At 39.0% G+C, this 24697-nt stretch overlaps 1 long non-coding RNA gene across 2 annotated transcripts; it reads right to left on the bottom strand.

Moving 5' to 3' along the window:
- Positions 1-1296: 1296 nt before the first annotated feature.
- On the bottom strand, positions 1297-24693 carry LOC129492010 (uncharacterized). 2 transcript variants are annotated; one of them, XR_010114048.1, is made up of 3 exons: positions 24503-24693; positions 5496-5628; positions 1297-1479 (listed from the first exon to the last, which is right to left on the bottom strand). It is a non-coding gene; the product is annotated as an uncharacterized lncRNA (long non-coding RNA). The 2 variants fall into 2 exon arrangements; XR_008660688.2 differs by lacking the exon at positions 24503-24693 and adding an exon at positions 9428-9515 and having other exon boundaries at positions 1300-1479.
- Positions 24694-24697: the final 4 nt, after the last annotated feature.

Here is a 24697-nt window from a genome sequence, read left to right as displayed (position 1 = left end):
ACTTGAAGGAAATAGAGACTATACGGGAGAGGGGGGAACTCCAACAACGCTATTCTTTTTTTCTTTTTTTTGAGACAGGGTCTCATTCTGTTGTCCAGGCTGGAGCGTAGTGGCTCTATCTTGGCTCACTGTAGCTTCGATCTCCTGGGCTCAAGCAATTCTCCCAACTAAGCCTCCTGATTAGCCAGGACCATAGGCATGCACCAATATAACCAGCTAATTTTTTTTAATTTAATTTAATTTATATATTTATTTATTTGAGGTAGAGTCTAGCTCTGCCACCCAGGCTGGCGTGTAGTGGTGTGACTTCAGCTCACTGCAACCTCTGCCTCCCAGGCTCAAGCAATTCTCCTGCCTCACCCTCTCAAGTAAGTGGGATTACAGGCGCATGCAGTCACACCCAGCTAATTTTTATATTTTTTTAGTAGAGACAGGGTTTCACCATGTTGGCCAAGTTGGTCTTGAACTCCTGACGTCAAGTGATCTGCCCACCTCAGCATCCCAAAGTGCTGGGATTACAGGCGTGAGCCACTGTGCCAGGCCACCAGCTAATTTTTGTATTTTTTTTTTTAATTTTACTTTAAGTTCTGGGATACATGTGCTGAATGTGCAGGCTTGTTACATAGGTATACATGTGCCATGGTGGTTTCCTGCACCTATCAACCTGTAATCTAGGTTTTAAGTCCTGCATGCATTAGGTATTTGTCTTAATGCTAACCACAACCTCCGCCTCCCGGGTTCAAGTAATTTTCCTGCCTCAGCCTCCCGAGTAGCTGAGATGACAGGCATGCACCACCATGCTCCGCTAATTTTGTATTTTTTTAGTAGAGATGGGGTTTCTCCATGTTGATCAAGCTGGTCTTGAACTCCTGATCTCAGGTGATCCGCCCACCTCGGCCTCCCAAAGTGCTGGGACTAGAGGCACGAGCCACTGCGCCCAGCCCTTGGCTCTGTCTTCAAACAACAACAACAACAACAAAAACATTTTCAGACAATCAAGGTCTCAAAAACTTAATTCCCGTGTACTCTTTCTCAAGAAGCTAGTAAGGATATGCTCCCACCAAAATGAATGGAAAAGAAGAAAGAAGAAAGAAGAAAACATGGTATGCTAGAGTTTTTGCTGCACTCTAATCTGTGTCGTGGGAAGCTGACCATTATGGATTGTATCACAGATTCACGTGCCCTGTGGTTGCGTTCAGACAAGGAGAGCCACCAGCAAGAAATCTGGAGGACAGAATGACAAAGACAGCATAGGGCCTTGTGAAATTTAAAAAACCTGTGAGGTAACCAACACCCATTTTGTCACTCATTTCTCACTGACCTCTATCTTCCTTTTGCTTTTCTTTCTTTCCTGTCTTCTTAGTCCTCTCCAACTTTCTTACTCTTCTCCCGCTCCTTCAATAAAGATGCTTCAAAAGCAGTCTCCATCAGCATGCATAACCATGAACAGGGCAAATTGATCAAAAGAGGCAGTACGGCCTAAAGGATAAAAGGGCCTGGGTTATAAAGTCAGAAAATAGTGAGTTCAGGTTCCAGCTTTGCCACTTAACAGAGGGGTGATCCTAGGCAAGTTACTCCTTAATGTAATATAAGGAAAATTATCAGTATATCCACCTCATGGATGTATAGGGTGGTTAAATGTGATTAATAAACGCAAAATCTTGGCCAGGCGCGGTGGCTCACACCTGTAATCCCAGCACTTTGGGAGGGCGAAGCTTGAACCCGGGAGGCGGAGGTTGCAGTGAGCCAAGATTGCACCACTGCACTCCAGCCTGGGCAACCAGAGTGAATCTCCATCTCAAAAAATAAAAAAAATTAAAGGTAGAATCTCCGGACAGTGAGTCACAAATTAAGCTCTCAATGAACAGTAGCAATGATTAACATAAATTAAAAGTGCCGGCCAGGCGCAGTGGCCCATGCCTGCAATCCCAGCACTTTGGAAGGACAAGGCGGGCGGATCACCTGAGTTCAGTTCAAGACCAGCCTGACCAACATGGATAAATCCTGTCTCTACTAAAAATACAAAATTAGCCAGGTGTGGTGGTCCGTGCCTGTAATCCCAGCTACTCGGGAGGCTGAGGCAGGAGAATCGCTGGAACCCGGGAGGCAGAGGTTGCGGCGAGCTAGCTGAGATCGCACCATTGCACTCCAGCCTGGGCAATAAGAGCAAAACTCCATCTCAAAAAAAAAAGTGCCATCCACCTGGTGAGAGACAGCTAGATTGCTTTCAATTCTCCGCTTCACAAATGTAACAAAAAATATTCATATGTGGCTTATGTAGACAATAATGCTATTCTCCAAATATTTCCAGATCTTTTGCTCAGCACAAAGTAGGACTGCACTTCCTAGCTACTTATTTTCCCCTTGATGATAAGTGTGACGAAGAGACTGCTTTGGTGGAGGAAATGTGAATTGAACTGATATGTATTACTTAAGGGTAAAAGCTCTCAGAACCCATGTAGAATTTTAATTAACTTTCAGATTACTAGTAAATGTCTTTGTCACTGAATTACCTATTAACATGCTTTACACATTTTTTTTTTTTTAATTTTGGGTTGTTTTTGCTATATAGGATTTCTGTGTCTACACTGGGTCTGTGACTATTGAGCACTTGAAATGCGGCTAGAAATGAATTTTTCATTTCGTTTCATTCCATTTAATTTAAATTTAAAACTGAAGCAGCATTTTGGTAAATGTACGTTTTACTTTAACTTATGTTAAGATATTGTTATTGTTTTATTATAGTGCACATTTTTCTTATATTATATATTATATATTATACATACATTATTTCTTATGTGTTATACATAAGAAATATTCTTGTGTATTATACATAGCATATTCTTATGTATTATTTCTTATGTATTATACATAAAAACATCACCAACGTAGCCAGTGTCAATGGACTGATTTGGTTTGAATGATTTTTTTCTGTGAACTATGTAACACTGTAATGTGTTTATTTGAATATTTTGTGCAAACAGCAAGAGTTATAGTGATACCTACTTAAACCATCCTTGATAATTAAATTTATCCACCCTGCCAATCTCTGCCTTCTAATTGGCGTATTTAGATTAGTTATATTGAAAGTAATGATTGGTATGCTAGGCTTAAGTTGGCTATTTTATTAATTGTTTACTCTTTGTTCTCTGTTTTTCATTCCTCTGTTTCCCCTTTCTCACCTTTCTGTGGGTCACTTGAGAATGTTTTAGAATTACATTCTGACTTTATAGTTTTTTGAGTATATTTCTTTGAATAGTTTTCTTAATGGTTTCCCTATATATTACAATATAATTGCATAATTTATCACAGTCTAACAGCGTTGACATTTTACCACTTTGAGTGTAGAAACCTTACTTCTATTAGGTCCCTTCACTCTTTCACTTTTTTAAATTGAAATGTTTGTTCAGCTAATTGTAGATTCACATGCAGTTGTAAGAAATAATAGAGATAGATTCCTTATATGCTGATTCCAGTTTTCCTCCATGGTAAAACTTTACAAAACTGTATCATAACAGTATAACTAGGATACTGACACTGATAAAATACACAGATCATATTCAGATTTCCCGTTGGAATCATTTGCATGTGTGTGATGTATTAAGTTCCATATATATATATATATATATATATGTATATGTGTATATGTGTGTGTGTGTGTATATACATATATATATATATATATATATATATATTTTTTTTTTTTTTTTTGAAATAGAGTCTCCCTCTGTTGCCCAGGCTGGAGTGCTGTGGCACAATCTCAGGTCACTACAACCTCTGCCTCCCAGGTTCAAGCCATTCTCCTGCCTCAGCCTCTCAAGTAGCTGGGATTACAGGCTCCCACCACCACACCCAGCTAATTTTCGTATTTTTAGTAGAGACAGGTTTCACCATGTTGGCCAGGCTGTTCTCGATCTCCTGACCTCAGGTGATCCACCCACCTCGGCCTCCCAAAGTCCTGGGATTACAAGCATGAGCCACCACGCCCGGCCAAGTTCCATATATTTTTATCTTCTGTGCAGGTTTGTGTATCCACTGCCACAGTCAAGATGCTAAACAGTTTCAACACGACAGGGAACCCACCTGATGCCTTTTACACCCACATCCACCTCCCTCCCACCTCTGCCAACCATTTTTTAAGATTCTAGACTAACAAGATGACTAATATCCTAAAATATCCTGCATTCTGCAGAGAAACTTGGAATAACATATAAATTAAATCATTACTTCTCATCCCTTCAGAAATTATCAAATAATCATAAAAAGGCAGGATATTGAAATTGATGCAATCTACTGATTATATTCAGATGTTCTAATTTTACTAGTATTCATTTGTGTGTCTGTGTGTGTTTATATATTGTTTTCTGTTTTTGTCTTCATTTTATTTTTATTATGTGTTTATATATTGTTTTATACGATGTTATCACCTATGTAGGTCATGTACCCACTACTACAATCAAGATATTCAACAGTTCCAAAACACAAAGATCCTCTGTGTTGTTCTCATAACCACATCCTCCTACCTTCCCCCGCCCCCACCCTCTGGCAACCATTTATCCTGGCAATATATATCCATTTCTAAAATTTCATCATTTCAAAATGTTAGAAAAATGAAATCATATAGTATACAACCTATAGGTGGCTTTCTTTTATTCAGCATAATTCCCTAGTGATTTTTCCCTCCCCACCTCTTAAACATAATGTCTTAAGTATTTCCTCCACATACATTGAATATCACATCCAATTGGTATTATAATTTTTTAATCCTGTGATGGGCAGAATAATGCCCACTCTCAAAGATGTCCACACCCTAATCCCCCAAAACAGTTAATAGGTTATATGGCAAAGGGGAAGTAAGGGAGCAGATGGAATCAAGGCTGCTAATCAGCTGACTTTAAAATAGAGAGATTATTCTATACTATCAAGGGGAACCCAATATAGTCACGAGGATTCATAAAAGTGGAAGAGCAGCCAGTTCTATGCCCAGAGTCCCAGCTACTGAGGAGGATGAGGTGAGAGGATTGCTTGAGCCAAGGAGTTCCAGGCCAGTCTGGGCAATATAGCAAGACCCCATCTCACACAAATATACAGACAGACAGACAGACATAAGTGTGGGACAGAGAGACAAAAAAGAAAACCAGAGAGGTAGCAGTGTGAGTGTGAGACGGACTCAACCAACATTGCTGTCTTTGAAGATGGAAAAAGGGTGCCATGAGCCAACAAAAGCAGATGTCCTCTAGAAAATGGGAAAGACAAGGAAATGCATTCTCCCCTAGAGTCTCCAGAAGGAATGCAGCCCTGCTGATGACACCTTGATTTTAGCCTAGTGAGACTCATTTTGTGCTTCTGCTCTCTAGAACTATAAGATAATACATTTGTATTGTTTAAGCCCTTGTGTTTGCAGTTACTTGTTAGAGCAGCGATAGGAAACAAATTTAAACCATTAAACATAATTTTTAAAACATAAGAGATAAAAAATATTCTATTATAGTTACCCTATTTTTTCTCATTCCATTGTTCTTTCTTTCTTTCTGAAGTTCTATGCCTGCTGTTATCATTTCCTTTGAAGAACATCCTTAGTCATTCTTTAAAGGTAGGTCGACTGGTAATTCTCTTAGTTTCCTTTGTCTGAGAAGAAATTAAATTTAAATACCTAGTATTGTAACTATAATAAAATCATTTTTATAGCTTAAAAATGAACCAAATTTAAATATAAAATGAATGCATACCACTAATGCAGAATAAAGTGGAGATACAGAAACTAGTACTACAACTGGGCTATTAAAAGAAAAGGACTGGCCAGGCGCAGTGGCACACACCTGTAATCCTAGGACTTTGGGAGGCCGAGGAGGGTGGGTTACCTGAGGTCAGGAGTTCGAGAGCTGCCTGACCAATATGGTGAAACCCCGTCTCTACTAAAAATACAAAAATTAACCGGCATTGTGGCGGGTGCCTGTAATCTCAGGAGGCAGAGGCAAGAGAATCGCTTGAACCCAGGAGGCAGAGGTTGCAGCGAGCCAAGATCGCGCCATTGCACTCCAGCCTGGGGGACAGAGCAAGACTCCGTCTCAAAAAAAAAAAAAAAAAAAAGGCCAGGCGCAGTGGCTCACACCTGTAATCCCAGCACTTTGGGAGGCCGAGGCGGGCAGATCACAAGGTCAGGAGATCGAGACCATCCTGGCTAACACAGTGAAACCCCGTCTCTACTAAAAATACAAAAAATTAGCCGGGCGTGGTGGCAGGCGCCTGTAGTCCCAGTTGCTCGGGAGGCTGAGGCAGCAGAATCGCGTGAACCCTGGAGGCAGAGCTTGCAGTGAGCCAAGATCGCACCACTGCACTCCAGCTTGGGGGACAGAACGAGACTCCGTCTCAAAAAAGAAAAAAAAAAAGGAAAAGGACTGAAAGAAAGCATGTCACAAATTGTTCGATGAATGGAAACTGCAATTTGCTGTAACACAGCAAAATGAAAAAAGCTATTTGTGTGTAAAAAATATTTTAAGCAATAAATTAGACAATATTAAGAGACATTTTAAGTAAATACATAATGAATTTGATAAGACATTTCCCCTTGGAAGTCAAAAAAGAATCAAAATTGTAGTTCAAAATAGGAGTTGAATATAGGACCAAAAAATCCTTAGTGGTTCTTAACAGGATCTGAGATTATTATTTTATTTTATTTTATTTATGTTTTTAAGACAGAGTTTTGCTGTGTTGCCCAGGCTGGAGTGCAGTGGCATGATCTTGGCTCACTGCAACCTCTGCCTCCCAGGTTCAAGCAATTCTCATTCCTCAGCCTCCCGAGTAGCTGGGACTACAGGTGCACACCACCATGCCTGGTTAATTTTTTTGCATTTTTTGGTAGAGATGGGATTTTGCCATGTTGGTCAGGCTGGTTTCAAACTCCTGACCTCAGGTGATCCGCCCACCTCAGCCTCCCAAAATGCTGGGATTACAGGCATAAGCCACCGCACCTGGTCCCTGAGCTTGTAATTTTAGTCAGCTAAAAAATGTGTTGGATTCTTACAGAAAGAAAGGAGGGAGGAGAGGAAAGAAACAGAAAAGGAAGGAAGGAGGGAGGGAGGGAGGGAAGAAAGGAAGGAAGGAAGGGAGGGAGGGAGGGAGGGAGGGGAAAGGGAGGGATGAAAAATGAAAGTCATTTTAAGTCAGATAGTAAAACATTATATCAGTTGCGGAAATTTTGCTAGAAAATTATGAGAAAAAGACTAAAGAAGATATTTTACAAAAAGTGAAAGACCTTCAACTAAGCCATTAAAAAATGGCCCATAGATTACAAGAACTTTCTAACCATACAGTATCAAAGCTCAATTGATTAACAATTTAAAAAATTACAAGTACTTTTCTTTAGTTTTAAATGGATGATGTGATATAAGAGACAACGTCGGCCAGGCATGGTGGCTCACGTCTGTATTCCCAGCACTTTGGGAGGCCGAGGCGGGTGGATTACCTTAGGTCACGAGTTCAAGACCAGCCTGGCTAACATGGTGAAACCCTGCCTCTATTAAAAAAAAAAAAATTAGCCAGGCATGGTGGCAGGCACCTGGAAACCCAGCTACTCGGGAGGCTGAGGCAGGAGAATCACTTGAACCTGGGAGGTGGAGGTTACAGTGAGCCAAGATCGTACCATTGCACTCCAGCCTGGGCTACAGAGTGAGACTCTATCTCAAAAAAATGACAATGTCTATTAATACTTTGGGTATATTTGTGTCTCAAAGGACTTCCAAAATTATGAAGTTTTATTAAATTTGAATTAAAAACACCTAAATTTCTGGAGTAGTTTTTTATCTTTTATAAACATCAAAGAAGAATTTGTGCCTATAATGACAGATGGTGGCCCATATATGTTAGGTAAAAATCCAGATTTGTTGGAATAGTAAGACAAGAGATTTCTATTTCATTTATTGCTTTGTTCCACTGTATGATATGTATTGAAAATCTTTGTGCTCAGTGTTTTAAAGCACACTGTATGAAAACTGTTATGGAGTACAATTATCTTAAAGTCATTTAGGGCCAGGCGCGGTGCCTCACACCTGTAATCCCAGCACTTTGGGAGGCCAAGGCAGGCAGATCACCTGAAGTCAGGTGTTCGAGATCAGCCTGGCTAACATGGTGAAACCCAGTCTCTACTAAAAATACAAAAATTAGCTGGGCGTGGTGGCGGGCGCCTGTAATCCCAGCTACTCGGGAGGCTGAGGCAGGAGAATCACTTGAGCCCAGGAGGCAGAGGTTGCAGTAAGCCGAGATCGCATCACTTCACTCCAATCTGGGTGACATGACACAGCAAGGCTGTCTCTAAATAAATAAATAAATGTCATTTAGTATCTATACACTAATGCTATAAATCATTGCCAAGCTATGGAACTTTTGAAAGAAATAGAAGACTGATTTTCTTAATCTTGTGTTCTCTGCCTGTGCTCATTGATAAGAGTTGTGGAAGAATTTTTATTTTATTTTATTTTTATTATTATTATTATTTTTTTTTTTTTTTTTTTTTTGAGACAGAGTCTCACTCTGTCGCCCAGACTGGAGTGCAGTGGTGCAATCTCAGCCCACTGCAAGCTCTGCCTCCTGGGTTCATGACATTCTCCAGCCTCAGCCTCTCAAGTAGCTGGGACTACAGGTGCCCGCCACCAAGCCCAGCTAGTTTTTTTTTTTTTTTTTTTTTGTATTTTTAGTAGAGATGGGGCTTCACCACGTTAGCCAGGATGGTCTCAATCTCCTGACCTCGTGATCCACCCGCCTCAGCCTCCCAAATTGCTGGGATTACAGGCGTGAGCCACTGCGCCCGGCCAAGAATTTTTAGAAAGTACTTTTAACTCCAATTTAATATGTTCCTGAATTGGAAGGAATATTCAATAATCAAAGACAAAATGACAATATGATTTATGTTTTCTCACGGATATCACACTACATATGAGCAAGCTAAATTTTAAACTCCAAAAAAAAGGAAGAGTTTATTAGTGATTTAGCCAGACAGGAACAACAATTTATGTTGAAATTGAAACTCTTCATAATAAAAATCAGCAATAATGACTTTATACATTTCTCTTTTTTTTTTTTTTTTTTTTTTGAGACAGGTTCTCACTCTGTTGCCCAAGCTGGAGTACAGTGGTGCAATCTCAGCTCACTTCAATCTCTGCCTCCTGGGCTCAAGTGATCCTCCAGCCTCAGCCCCCCAAGTAGCTGGGACTACAGGTGCGAGCCAGCATGCCTGACTAATTTTTTTTTGTATTTTTTGTAGAGACAGGGTTTCACCATGTTGCCCAGGCTGGTCTTGAACTGTGCTCAAGCAATCCACCCACCTCACCCTCCTAAAGTGCTGGGATTACAGGCGTGAGCCACTATGCCTGGCCAGAATGGTTTTAGTTTTTAACGTGACTAAAAATTTTAAATTACATATGTGACTCACATTTCATTTCTAGTGGACAGCACTGATGTAAATATTATCCTTTGTTTTTGATGCTGCAACTGTCTTCTCCTTGTCTATTAACTTTGTTTTTGGTAACCTTTGCTGAAAAAAATGCTGTAACATTAATGTAGCTAAATCATCAATTTTTCACTTATTGTTTGTACTTCAGTGGTTTAATAAACTTCACAAAGATAATTATTTTCTTCTTCTGGTTCTGAATACTTACCTGTCTCATTTAGGTCTTTAATTCATTTAGAGTCCATCTTTGTATAGTGTAACGTAAAAGTCCAGCTTTTTCTCCAGATGATGAGCCAGTTTTCCCAATGCTATATTCCAAACAACGCATTCTTTTCCATTTTTTTTACCACATTTATTGTATATCAAATTCCCACATGCACACAGATCTATTTCTGAACTCTCCCTCTGTTCCATTTGTCTGTTCCTACACCAGAACCACACTGCCTTTGCTTTGTAATATTCCTCAATAATTAGTAGGTTGAATCACTCATTTGTATGCTGATATAAATATATCAGCCTAAAACATCCCAACAAAAGTTTCTTTACTTTCCCTTTGCTTTATCTCATCAGCTATAGAGTTTGGCCTTTTAAGCAATATTAATAAATATTGCCATTAGAACTTTCTTTGACTGCCTTTTCTTTAAGGATGCTTTTCTCAGTAAATCTTTTAGAGCTGTGATAGAGTTAAAAACTCATCTGCTCATATCTGATAAACCACATGGATGATGAGCAAACCGCTACTGAGCAACTGCTATTGCAACTGTCTCTTGTATCAGTTAGAGTTCTTTGGCTTCCACTGATAAAAATCAGTGGAGGAAAAGCTGAACAGCCAGGATTCAAGAAGAAAAAGAATCAACGTTGGCTACTCTAACCTTCTCTTACTCAATAAGACATGAGTTCTTCAAATTCTTCCTCTCATACCTGTTTACTTTTTTTTTTTTAAACTGGTTTCTTGAGAAAAAAAAAAAAAGAGAGAAAGGACAGATGTTTTACCTCTTTCTTACCATGTGGTATCTTCAGTCTCATATTATTGTTATTAACATTTATTATACCAGACAGACAGCTCTGGGGATAAAGGAATCGACAGCTAGTGTCTCCAAGGGAAATGGATTAGCTGTAATCATTTCCCTTCCTTGCATCATTCCACTTATAAGTCAGTTCTTAGACAGAATAAGATTTAGACCAAAGCAGGTTCTCCTAGCATAGGCACTAAAGGATCACTCTCTTATTTGGTGCCATCATTGTTTTCCAAAATTCAATTACATTTTAACCATGTAACTCTCTCATTCAGACACTTTAAGCGACTTTCGGTGTCTACAAATTAAATACAGATTCCTTGGCATGGCATTCAAGGTCTTCCTAATATGACCACAACTTTCCCTTGTAGGCATATCCTATACTTTCCCATCTTCAGGCTTTTGTTTTGTTATTTCTTCTTTGTGAAACACCTTTGTCTTTGGAAATTCTACCAGTGCCTTAAAGCATATTTCAAATGCCACATCCTCAGTGTTGGCTATCTAACCTTATCCCACTCAATAAGACATGAGCTGTCCTTCAAACTCTTCCTCTCATACCTGTTTTACGTTTTTCTAAAAAAAAAAAAAAAACCAAAACTGGTTTCTTGAGAAAGGACAGATGTTTTACCTCTTTCTTACCATGTGGTGTCTTCGGTCTCATAATATTGTCATTAATATTTACTATATTATCTATTCTCTGAGCAGCCCTTGCATCTTTCTCCTTCCCTTTTTGCTTGTTGCCCAGAGTTGGCTTCTGTTGCCTGCAACTAAAGAACCATGATATAATTTTTTGATCTCTTTTAATTAGTTTAGACAATTAGACTCCTGGACATCTCCCTGTCATACACTTTGTGTCACACTTGCTTGTTGTGGTTTATTCTTGACTGAATCTTTATGAAAGATACAAAATTAGAAGCTTTTAAAAAATGTTTCTTACCTCTGCATTTGGTAGGGTATAGGGATTAAGGCTGGAAATCAGGGTAGGGTAAAGGGCACGAAACATAAATAGAAAAGACAGAGGAAGAGGACAGAAGAAATGAAGGGCTAAGTTTTTTAAGTATGTTGAAGTGCCCTCCCCTCAGAGAAATTAGATCAGGTAGAAGCAACAGTTTGAGAACTGATGCAAGGCTGAAAAATGGGTACTGGGGAGTGGGAGTGAGGTGAGAAATGTAGTGAATGGCCAAGGCTTTACGGATCTTTTAAATCCTTTGGAGAGGAAAATGAATGCAAGGCCCAGATTCAGCAGAAAGTCTCTCAGGATTCATGGAAGTCCATATTCTGAGGTAATGGTGCTTGAGCCTTCAAGCATTTCTCTTCAAGAATTTTCAAGAAGAGTTTTGGTTTTTTAAGAAATACATGAATTATTGCTTATATAATTTATTTTTATTTTTATTTTATATGGAGTCTCACTCTGTCACCCAGACTGGAGTGCAGTGGCATAATTCCAGCTCACTGCAGCCTCTGCCTCCTGGGTTCAGGCAATTCTTGTGCCTCAGTCTCCCAAGTAGCTGGGATTACAGGTGCCTGCCACCATGCTCGGCTAATTTTTGCATTTTTAGTAGAGATGGGCTTTCACCATGTTGGCCAGGCGGTTCTTGAACTCCTGACCTCAAGTGATCTGCCTGCCTCGGCATCCCAAAGTGCTGGGATTACAGGCGTGAGCCATTGTGCCCGGCCAGAATTATTGCTTATATAATTTATATTTGGGGGTTGACGTTAGTAAATATAGAAGTGGGGGAGCAGGACATAAATGTGGGGAGGGGGAATCATCGGAGCTTAGGAGTGAAAGACTGTTGTTTTACTTCAATATTTCCAGTCCCTGGCACTGCACTGACACGAAAAGAATGCTCAAATGCTTATAAGTAAATAGGTAAGTTGATGAATGAATGAAGTAGCAAAAAATAGCATCTGTGAGCTATTCCGAAGGATTTCAGAGATGCTGCAAATTTGCAAGAGTAGGAACGACCATGGAGAGAATGTTCTTATATAGTTTAGTTTAACTGAAATATTTGTGAGACACATACTCTGTGCTCTGCACCTGCCCTTGGGAAAATACAAAGACAAGGAACAGTCCCTACTCCTACATAACTCACAATTCTGTATGTGAACAGGGAGAAATCGCAATATTAATAGCAATTATATGAGACTGAAGATACCACATAGCAAGAAAGAGGTAAAACATCTGTCCTTTCTCAAGAAACCAGTTTAAAAAAAGTAAAAAGGTATGAGAGGAAGAGTTTGAAGGACAGCTCATGTCTTATTGAGTGGGCCAACATTGAGGATGTGGAATTTGAAACACGCCTTGAGGCACTGTTAGAATTTCCAAAGACAAAGGTGTTTCACAAAGAAGAAAAAACAAAAACAACAGCCTGGAGATGGGAAAGTATAGGATATGCCTACAAGCGCAGGTTGTGGTCATATTAGGAAGACCTTGAATGCCATGCTAAGGAATCTGTATTTAACTGTAGGCACTGAAAATCACTTAAAGTGTCTGAATGAGAGAGTTACATGGTTAAAATCAGTGTTTTAAAGAAAATGTGCCTGTCAGAGTTTTGTAGAACCTTGCTGCTCAAAGAGTGGTCAAGGACCAGAAGCATGGGCTTTACCTGGGAGCCTACTAGCAATGCAGAATCTCAGGTCCCCATCCCAGACCCACAGAATCTAAACCTGTACAGTAGCAAGAGTCCCAAGCAATTTGTTTGCACATTAAAATTTGAGAACCACCGGTATAGTATATAATTAAAGAGGAAGACTTGACCTAAGAAAACCAGTTAGAGGACTAGGCCAAAGATAGCTGAACAAAGAGGGTGGCTAATGAGGGAGCCCGGAAAGGGAGAAGACAGAAATGACACAGGGCTTTTAGCCTGGATGGCGATGGCACATTTCTGTCTCACTCATTTTCCTAATAGGTTAATCCTCTTCCCTTATTCATTAAAGTCATTGTTTTCTGTTAATACATTTTTTCTACTTGGTTCTTCTATTCATTAGCAAGCACTGCTTCTTTCTGATTGTGCTCATAGGTCATAAAGCAAATGAGAAATTTTCTTGAGCCTTGTTCTTAAGGGATGCAGATTGCAACTACTGCTGTGCTATATGCTGGAGGAAAGAAATCACATAAAACGATTAGAAAGGAGAAAAAAAAATAAGTGAAACTATCTTCTCATGTACTTCAGGGTTTTCCTCCCTTCTGAGTTTAATATGAATCAAACAGGTGTGCATTCAAAGCATGCAAGTGTGTCTTCATCGGCTTTTAATCATCAGCTTGAAGAAAATTCAGATCTCTCAGAAAGAGAGAAAAGTAAACAGCTGAGCACTGTGACTCATTTACACTTCAAATATACTTTGAATTGGTTATTCCTCAATTAATCAAATAGCTGGTGTATCCCTAAAGTAGTATAAAGTGACACGCTGTGTGAAATCAATTTTTCTTTCCAAAATCATTAAATCTAGTAGCCTGTGACTACATCCCTGCTAATTCTGGTATCAGTCCTTTCATCCTCCATTAACTTTGGCACGCCTAACAGGCTGTCAAGAATAATTTCCCAGGACGTAAATAATTCAGAAATTAAAAATTAATAAATAATAACAGAGAACTACTGAGAAATAGGCTGGGTCAATTAGTGCGCTCTGCATTCTGTTTCTTCGCAGCAGGGGGAGGCAGCCACATTCGTTACTTGAATCTTCCTTTCGATTCTGCAGTCTGATTTACAGCTCTTCATTACTGGATCCAGTCAGACGCAATTACCTCCATCACTATCTCAGTTCCTAACTTCAAAGAAACGAACGTTTTCTTGTCTGCTTTTTTTCTCCTTGCAGCAGGCTCAGCTTGACATCCCTGGAATTTCTTCCACGCAGACTAATTAATAAGTCTTCGACTTATCATATTCACTTCTCTTCTTTGATGTGCTACCTTAGTCAATCATCCCATTTAATTAGAATTTCAATGATAACTTTACTTATCTTGTGGCTAGATGTAAATTAAAATAATGGGATTTTAATTCTCTTTCGTATGGGGTTATGACATTTTGGAAGACAAAGTTTCAACACAAACATGATATTATATACTTTTTACTTTTCATGTGGGGGTGGGGGAGAATTTTGCAAAATTATTTTCTTCTTTCTACAAGAGTATTGCTGTTGAGCAAGCAATAATGAAAATGCACTGGATTTTTCTATAGCATCCTTTCACCAAGCTTTCATAGGAAAACAATTGTCTTCATTTGCATAAATAATTGGAACAAGACACAGGTCATGGAACAAGACACAAAGGCAGTGGCTACGTTTCGGGAAAAAAAAAAAAAAAAAAAAAAGGATCTCCAGAAAGTCAAGGAGTTGACACACTAACTCTTTTAACTTTTTTGCCCTTTTCTGTCAATCCATGCTATTTTTCCATTTTGATAAATTCTATAGTGGTTTTTCTAGAGTTCCCCAAAATAACTCAAGGAAATAAAAATGTTCTCCTAAGAACACACAAACATTCGTAAGGTATAAGATGTAACAGTGATGTGCAAAACTGGTTAATAAGGAAAAGCAGAAGGCAGCATTTCATTTCTAGAAAACAATACTAAGACCAATTATCTGTTGAGCAGCCATGGTGTGCCAGCCTCAGCCACGTGCTTAATCTCCGTTAATTCCCCCAGCACACCCACAATATGGGATTCCCACTTCCATGTTACAGATAAAGAGACAGTCTCAGTGAGGTTAACTTGCTTTCTGAAGGTCACAAAGGTAGCACGTGAGGAGAAAGAAATCAAAAGAGAAGGCACGAGAGAAACAATTTAAGCCTTTAAGCGTAGCATTTAAAACTTTCCATCATCTGGCTTCAAACTGCTTGCTAAACTCACTCTCTTCCTACTTTACTACATTAACTCATCCAGAATAAAACTCCAGGCATGAGTTTAGTATCTACTGTATTATACCTTATTAATAATATATGCCTTATGAATACATTTTTGATGGTTGCTTTAATGCTTATAGATATTGGCAGAAATTCAGTCATTGTGGCTGTAAATAGTGGGCATGTTTGTATATAAAACAGCATGGTGACCTCAATCATTATAAATACATTGTTTTTAAATAGCAAGTACAAACAGAAAATCATATACTACATATAAAAGCTTAAAAGAAAATAAGCTTTGCTCAGATTTTCTTATTTTTTCCCAGGAATAAAATTATTAGCTGTTTCATTGGTTGCTTTTAAAAAAGTTACTAACAATAGGAACATCAATGGGAATTGCACATAATTATTCTGCCCTTAATCTCAATCATTCCCTTCCTCTACCCTCAGTAACAATGTCCAGTAAGACAAGAAGCAGAGGTTACAATGACCAATAGAAACTTATTTCATTAGTAAGATGTGAAACCACTGCATTTATGCCATTTTGAATCTAACCTTTCGGGGATTTAGTACAGTTGTTCTTTAACAATAGAACTTGGCTCATTTGCTACTTAAGACATGATTATTTAAATTAAAGTTAATTGGTTTCCTTACTCCCCTTTAGGGCTTTAGGCTCAGAACATTTCTATTAGAAAAATCTAATTTGTTTCAAACTCCTATTTCTAAAATGTACAGTGGTTATTTAGAGTGGCTGTGATATTTTAACTCTTTGTAGCCAAAGTTGTTGCTAAATTACAGCTCAAGCTGGCAAAGCAATTAAAGACGCAGTGACACATTTGGCAGAAGGACTCAACAGCAGTTAGAAGAAAACCCAGAGCTACAGAATACAAGGTGAGCAGTTGGTCTCTAGTAAGGCCTCTCAGAAGTTGAAAAAAGCTTGGGCTACTCCTGCTACTTTCCTTAAGGTTCTCAACATACATTTTAAAATGAAGACATGCCAAAGCAACATCATCAAAGCCATGATATATTTTAAATATTTACACTGAACTAGTTAATCCTTTTAATACACAAAATGTAATTTGTATACAGTCATGTGCTGCACAGTGACATTTTGGTCAATGACAGTCTGCATACATAAGGCAGTGGTTCCATAAGATTGTAATAGAGCTGTAACTTTCCTATAGCCTAATGATGTGGTGGCCATCACAGCCATCATAGTATAACCCATTACTCACATGTTTGTAGTAATGTTGGTGTAAATAAACCTACTATCGTGCCAGCTGTATAAAAGTATAGCATATACACTTACGTACAGTACATAATGCTTGGTAATGATAATAAACGACTATGCTACTGGTTTATGTATTGACTATACTACACTTTTCTCATTATTTTACTTATTATTATTTTTTTTTGAGATGGAGTCTTACTCTCACCCAGGTTGGAGTGCAGTGGTGTGATCTCGGCTCACTGCAACCTCCACTTCCCAGTTCAAGCCATTCTCCTGCCTCAGCCTCCCAAGTATCTGGGATTACAGTGTGAGCTACCATGCCCGGCCTCATTATTTTAGCATGTACTACTTCTGCTTACCAAGAAACAACAACAACAAAAATCTTAACTGTAAAACAGCCTCAGCATGTCTTTCAGGAGGCATTCCAGAAGAAGGCATTGTTATGACAGCAGATGACAGCTCCATGCATGTTATTGCCCGAGAAGACAAAATGGGACAAGATGTGGAGGAGAAAGACAGTGATATTGATTATCTTGACCCTGCATAGGTCTATACTAATATGTGTGTTTGTCCCAGTTTTTAACAAAAGGGCTTAAAAAAATTTTAAAGGAGAATGAAGCTCATAGAGTCATGACATAAGGAAAGTATTTTTGTACAGTTGTACAATGTGTTTGTGTTTTAAGCTAAGTGTTATTACCAAAAAGTCAAAAAGTTAAATTTTTTTTTAAACTTCATTAAGTAAAAAAGTAACAGTAAGCTTATTAAGGTTAGTTTATTATTGAAAAAAACTTTTTATAAATTTAGTGTATATAAAACATAAATATATACAGTGTATATACATACAGTGTATATATTTATCTTTTTATATATAAATATATATATAGTGCATATAAAGTGTATAGTGTTTATAAAGTCTACCGTAGTGTATAGTAATGTCCTAGGCCTTCCCATTCACTCACCACTCACTCACTGACTCATCCAGCGCAACTTCCAGTCCTGCAAGCTCCCTTCATAGTCAGTGCCCTATACAGGTGTACCATTATCTTTTATATCATATTTTTCTTCTACCTTTTCTATGTTTAGATATGTTTAGGTACACAAATACTTACCATTGTATTACAATTGCCTACACTATTCACTGCAGTAATATACTGTACAGGTTTGTAGACTAGAAGCAGAAGGCTATACTATAAAGCCTAGGTGTGCAGTAGACTCTACCATCTAGGTTTGTGTAAGTACACTCTATGATGTTCACACAAAGACGAAATCACCTAACATATTTCTCAGAATGTATCTGTCATTAAGCAACACATGACTATAATTGGGCCATTCACAAATAATCACAGGATTAATAAAAGGCATTGGTTCATGGTGCAATATAGGCTATGAGGCCCAATAATGGAAAAACGTGTAAAATTTCTACAATGAAAATGCTTTTAATCTCTTTATCTCCATGGCTGTAAGTCTAACCTTCGCTAGAAATAATACTAAATTTTATTATTTGATATTCTTCTTGAATAATTCCTTGGTAGGTGCTAATCTCTACTTATGCATTCATTTAAAAAATATTTTTGAATGCTTACTATTTGCCAAGCACTGCTCTAGGTATTGGAAACATGTAGGTCAAAAAAAGGAAAAAAGAAAAAAAGGACCAAACTTCCTAGCTTCATGGGGTATACTTGTAGTGGAGACAGAGTACACTTGTAGTGGAGACAGACGACACACAATAAGCATAATAAATAAATATATAGTATGTTAGAAAGTGATAAGTGTGAGAAAAAAAGAACCTGGTGAGAGGAACTAAAAATGCCATTGGAGGACAGCAAAAAGTTCAATTTAAATGAGACGATTAGGATGGGCTTCATTTCAAAAGTGATCTTGAGCAAAGGCATAAAGGAAATGGGAGCAAGCCATGCAGATACCTGGGGAACAGCATTCCAGGCAGAAGAACAGCCAGTGAGACATGAAAACCATGATGTCTTATGCAAATTAGAAAAGGCGCCCCATCGCCCTCCCCCAATATGATTCACTACATTAGTTGATCTAAAGAGAAAATTTAAACTCTCATCTGAATAGATAGTGAGAAGGCAATTCATAAATTAATATCCATTCCTGACATGGTAAAAAAAAAAAAAAAGAAATAGTAATCAAATAGTAATCAGTGGCTATTTTCTTAACATATGACATAATGGAGAAACATGGATGTTTTCCTGCATTCGGGAATAAGACAAAAATGCCATTAATCTATACTACTATTTCTATTTAGTATTGCATTTGAGATATAAGTCAATGGAATTGAATAATAGGTATAAGAATTAGAAAGGAAGAGGTAATATCTGAAAAAAATAAAATCAATAAAAAGTTAATACCAATCACAAGATAATTCAGTAAGGTAGCAGGGCATACATGAATAAACAAAAATCCATAGGCTTCAATTTAAAAGAAAACAATTAAATGGAGTAGTGGGTAAGAGTATACCACTTATGTTAGCAATAAAACAGATAAAATACCTAGAGATAAACTTAATAAGAAATGTACAGAGCTTTTAGGGATAAAACTTTAAGGACATAGCAAATAGATATTCCATGTTCTTAGATAAGATGACTCAGGATCATAAAGATGTCAAATCTCCTCAAGTTAATACACAAAATTGACACATAAAAATGTCAACTTTTATCTGGAGTTAAACAAGTTGATGCTAAAAATTTGTACATAACAATCAGTAAGAATTGTCAAGAAAACCCTGAAAAAGTAGAACAACATTGGGAGGGGTCAGTCTTACGAGATATTATATCATTTATTATACAAAGCATCTTGAATGAAAACAAAGTGGTCTTAGAAAATGAGTAGATATCTAGGACCTAAAATCAATTTTTCATAAAGCCAAGAGAAACATCAGACAGTACAAAGAGATCCTAAGAAAACCCAGATAATGAAACACTGAAATAATTACATTAAATGTGTTTAGGCATTCAAAGAAAAAAGCCAAGACTGAAAGTTTCAGCCTAGAATGGGAAATATAAACAGAGAAACAAATTGAAAGTTTAGAATAGAAAAATGTAACAACTGAAATTACAAACTCGCTGGATGGTTTTAACAGCACATTAGACATTGCTGGACTGGGAGACAGGTCAGAAGCACGTAAGAACAAAAAGGTTTAAATATTAAAGAGCGGGAAAGAAACTATGGTGGTTTTAAAATATAATCCTAAAATCACTGACAATCTTTCCATCAAGAATGAGGATATATAGGCCGGGAGCAGTGGCTCACGCCTGTAATCCCAGCACTTTGGGAGGCTGAGGCGGGTGGATCATGAGGTCAGATCGAGACCATCCTGGCTAACATGGTGAAACCCCGTCTGTACTAAAAAAAAAAAAAAAATAGCCAGGCATGGTGGTGTGCACCTGTAGTCCCTGCTACTCCGGAGGCTGTCAGGAGAATGGCATGAACCCAGGAGGCGGAGCTTGCAGTGAGCCGAGATCGCGCCACTGCACACCAGCCTGGGCATCAGAGCGAGACTCTGTCTCAAAAAAGAAAAAAAAAAAGAAAAAGAATGAGGATATATGTCTACTGCCTTTGAATCTTTTTAGGTTTGTGACACCTTTAACCAATAGAGTATGACCGAAGTGATGCTATGTGAATTCCAAGGCCATGCACCTTCTGTTGTTTCTCTTAGAATGCTTTTTTCCTAGATGCTTTCTCTTGAGAACCTCCCTCCCAGAACCAAATTGCCGTTTGTGAGAATTCTAAGCCTTATAGAAAGGCCATATGTAGTTGCTCTGGTTGACAGTTCCATATGAGAGCCCAGCCTTTGAAGTAGCCCAGTCCAGGCATTAAACTAAAAAGTGTTCAGATAATTTCACCTTCAGGCCGGGCGCGGTGGCTCAAGCCTGTAATCCCAGCACTTTGGGAGGCTGAGGCGGGCGGATCACGAGGTCAGGAGATCGAAACCATCCTGGCTAACACGGTGAAACCCCGTCTCTATTAAAAATACAAAAAAAATTAGCCGGGCGTGTTGGTGGGCGCCTGTAGTCCCAGCTACTCGGGAGGCTGAGGCAGGAGAATGGCGTGAACCCGGGAGGCGGAGCTTGCAATGAGCCGAGATGCGCCACTGCACTCCAGCCTGGGGGACAGAGCGAGACTCCGACTCAAAAAAAAAAAAAAAAAAAAAAAAAAAGATAATTTCACCTTCTAGCCCCACCCCATGATGATTAGTTTCTTTCTCTTTTTTTTTCAGATGGGGTCTCACTCTGTCACTCAGGTTGGAGTGCAGTAGTGCCATCTCAGCTTACTGCAACCTCTGCCTCCCAGGCTCAAGTAATCCTCCCACCTCAGCCTCCTAAGTAGCTGAGACCACAGGTATGCACCACCACACCTGGCTAACTTTTTTGTATTTTTGGTAGAGATGGGGTTTTGCCATGTTGCCCAGGCTGAACTCAAGCAATCTATCCACCTTGGCCTCCCAAAGCACTGGGATTACAGGTGTGAGCCATCACGCCCAGCCTGATGATTAATTTCATGTGTCAACTTGACTGGGCTAAGAGATGCCCAGATAGCTGGTAACATTATTTCTTGGGTCTGTGAAGGTGGTTCCAGAAAAGATTAGCATTGGAATCAGTATACTAAATAAAGAAGATTGCCTTCACAATGTAGGTGAGTATCATCCAATTTGTTGAGGGTCTGAATAGAAAAAAATGTGGAGAGTGAATTTTCTCTCTGCTTAAGCTGGGACATTCATCTTCTCTGTTCCTGAATATCAGCACTCCTGGTTCTTGGGACTCTGGACTCAGACTAGGGCTTATACCACCAGCTGTCCTGGTTTTCCAGCTTGCAGATGGCAGATTGCAGGGCCTCTCAGCCTTCATAATCACATGAGTCAATTCCTATAATAAATAAACAAATAAATGTACACCCTATTGGTTCTGTTTCTCTAGAGAACCCATGCACACCTTAGCCATTCAAGTTACCCCCTAGTTGAGGCTCCAATCATTACATAGTAAAGGCAAACTATTCTCATTATACCATGTAGAAATTCCTGATCCATAGAATCCATGAGCATACTAAAATGATTATTTTATGCTTAGTGGCATAAAGTACTGAAAGCAAGAAAAGCAAGAAAAGCAAGAAAAAACAACTGCCAATAATGAATTCTATTTTTAGCATAACAAAAGCTGTTGGTGTCTTGTAACACATTCCTTCATTCCACTTCTAATTTTGGCTTCATTTGTAGTCTACTGATTAGTAATCATAATCACATGTACAAAATCCCTTAAAATTTCTTTTTTTAGAGACAGGGTCTCTCTATGTTGCCCAGGCTGGCAACTTCAGTGGAAGTGCAGTGGTGCAATCTTGGCTCCCTGCAACCTCCACCTCCCAGGCACAAGTGACTCTCGTGTCTCAGCCTCCTGAGTATATGGGATTACAGGCACCTGTCACCATGACCAGATAATTTTTGTATTTTTAGTAGAGATGGGGTTTTGCCATGTTGGCCAGGCTGGTTTTGAACTCCTGGCCTCAAGCGATCCACCTGCCTTGGCCTCCCAAAGTGCTGGGATTACAGGCATGAGACACCACACCCGGCCTAAAGAACCTCATTTGTTTTTTTAATCTGTCTTTGTTCTCTGTTCATTAATTTCTGTGTGCACTTACTAAATATTTTACAAATTTTTGTGAAATTAAAATAAGGTGAACCTATCATACTTTGGCTTGGACTGGGAAACTTTCAGGTTTAACATTTTTTTATTTAAGAGTTTTTTGATAAAAGCTATTAATTGTAATGTGGTCAGATTTATTGGTCTTTTCTGAGTTTGTGCTTTTTGTGTCTTGTTTAAAAAATCATTTTCTACTCCAAGGTCTATAAGATAGTCACCTATGTTTCCTAATAAATTAAAGCCTTATTATTGACCAATTTAAGGGGTTTTTTTTCGGTGTAGAGTGACTTAAGGATATAATTTTTTTCTTTTCATATGTATAACCATTTTCCCAACTTCATTTACTGAATAGTCACCAATCTTTCCCCACCAATCTGATATATTACTTTTGTCATATACCAAAGTTTCGTACATTTATTATTATTATTATTATTATTACTATTATTATTGAGATAGGATCTCATTCCGTTGTCCAGGCTGGAGTATGGTGGCACAATCATGGTTCACTGCAGCCTCAAACTTCTAGGCTTAAGTGATCCTCCAGCCTCAGCCTCCTGAGTAGGTGGGACTAAAGGCGTGTGCTACAACACCTGGCTAATTAAAAAAAAAAAATTTGTTGAGATGGGCGTCTCACTATGTTGCCCAGGCTGATCTTTAACTCCAGGTCTCAGGCGATCTTTCTGTATCAGCCTCCCGAAGTGCTAGGATTAACAGGCATGAGCCACTGTACCTGGCTGTCTTTGAAGTTTTTAATAAGATCGCCATATCTCTCTCAAGACTGATCAAGAAAAAATGCAAATACAAATTTAAAGAGAGGGAAAAATAGTATTATGGAACTGGGTTAAGTACCTTAAGGGAAAACTACAATAATGAGACCACTATTCTTATCTACTGGGGTGGAGGAAGGAATGGACAGAGATGTAAACAACAACATAGTGTGCCAAGGGCTCCCATCTCCTGTTCTCTTCTGCTCTGCAAAGTCTCTCTTAAAATATAGAGAACATATTGCAAGTAAATACATTCATTAGTGTATTTATTCAAAAACCACATTTGTCTCTCTATGCAAGCTTCCATCTCAATGCCTGGCATAGAGACGAAAAGGATTTCAGAGGACAAAAATCAAAGGACTGGAAAGGAGGGAAGCAGCTGATGACAAGGTCGGGGGAGAAGCAGCTATTTGAGAGTGAGCAGAGGGAAGGATATAACCAGAGTCTTCCATCTGGTGTTGTGACAAAGATGGCAGTGATGTGAGACTTGATAGAATTAATAGGCCTCACAGTTCAAGACAGACTACATGCCCTCAGTCACTTGCCTGCTTTCTTGGTTTGCTAGATGGATCAGAAATACTAGAAGGAACCTTGAGTGGGTACTGGGATATCCTATCCAAATCCTCTCTTCTGGGGCAATGCAGCTGCCTCACAGCTCCCTTCCTCACTGGACGTTTTCAGCTTCAGGAAAGTGCTTCACCCATGGTCAGGGAGCAGCATGCCAAGAACTGGCTGATGTGGGAGCACAAAGGCAGGACTTCCTTGTTTGTTTGGGACAACTATGATGTTCATCCTAATTCCAGAGCTCCTTGTTGGAACAGCTCAGGCTTCAGTTGCAACCACGTTGTGGATCACCTGACCCCGCCTTTCTCAGCTTCCTGGAGGTACATTCTAAGAGTGCTCCCCATAAACCAATACTCAAGTCTCTCCGAGGTGTGTTTCCAGGGAGCCTAATCTTTAAAGGCCCCTTTTAGAATTGTCTTTTAGAGCCCAGGCAAAGAGTTCTTTTCTTTTTTAGAGGTCGTGAATCCCTTTGACAAGGTGATGAAAGCCAGGGACCCTCTTCACAGAAAAATACACACGTGCACTTAATGTAAAATTTTACATACTGTTTTAAAGGTTAAACTTTACCACCCATGAAAAGCCTCAAGTAGCTCTTTGTACATAATCATAAGATTAGCAACCATTTACTGAGCACTTCCTCTCTATAAGACCCTGTGCTAAGTGCTTTAACTTCATAATGCCTTTGATCATGACATAACACGGCAGGGTAGGTCCTAATATCTTCCTTTTAGAGATTTAAGGGCTTGTTCAAAGTAACATAGCTAATAATTAGCAGACACTGGATTAAAATCCCAATTTGTTTGTAAAGCTTGTGCTCTGAATAAATGACAAGGAAAGAGAAGGGAAGGTTGAAAAAGGGAAGGTCCTTGAAGGTCCCTTAACCATAAATGTCAAGAGTTGGGATTTAAACCCAGGTCTAACGCCAGAGCCGGCGCCCTTTAGATTGAACGTGCAGTGTCCATGACAACGAAAGAAGTTGATTTTGTCCCACCTTTGCTCTTTGCGGCTTTTCATTTGCGTTTGTTTCCACAGGGATTTCCAACAGATTTCTGTGTGGCCTTGACACAGTTAGTGTGCATCCCCGCCCACAGAGGGGCGGCACCTTGGTTGCCGTACAACATGGTGGTTCCCTGCATCTCCGCCTACGTCGGAGAGGTGCGTCGGCTTCCGTACAACACGGATACGC

The sequence above is a fragment of the Symphalangus syndactylus genome, chromosome 10 (assembly GCF_028878055.3).
Source record: "Symphalangus syndactylus isolate Jambi chromosome 10, NHGRI_mSymSyn1-v2.1_pri, whole genome shotgun sequence".
In the NCBI taxonomy this organism is placed as follows: Eukaryota; Metazoa; Chordata; class Mammalia; order Primates; family Hylobatidae; genus Symphalangus; species Symphalangus syndactylus.
This window is presented reverse-complemented; position numbering and strand designations above follow the sequence as displayed.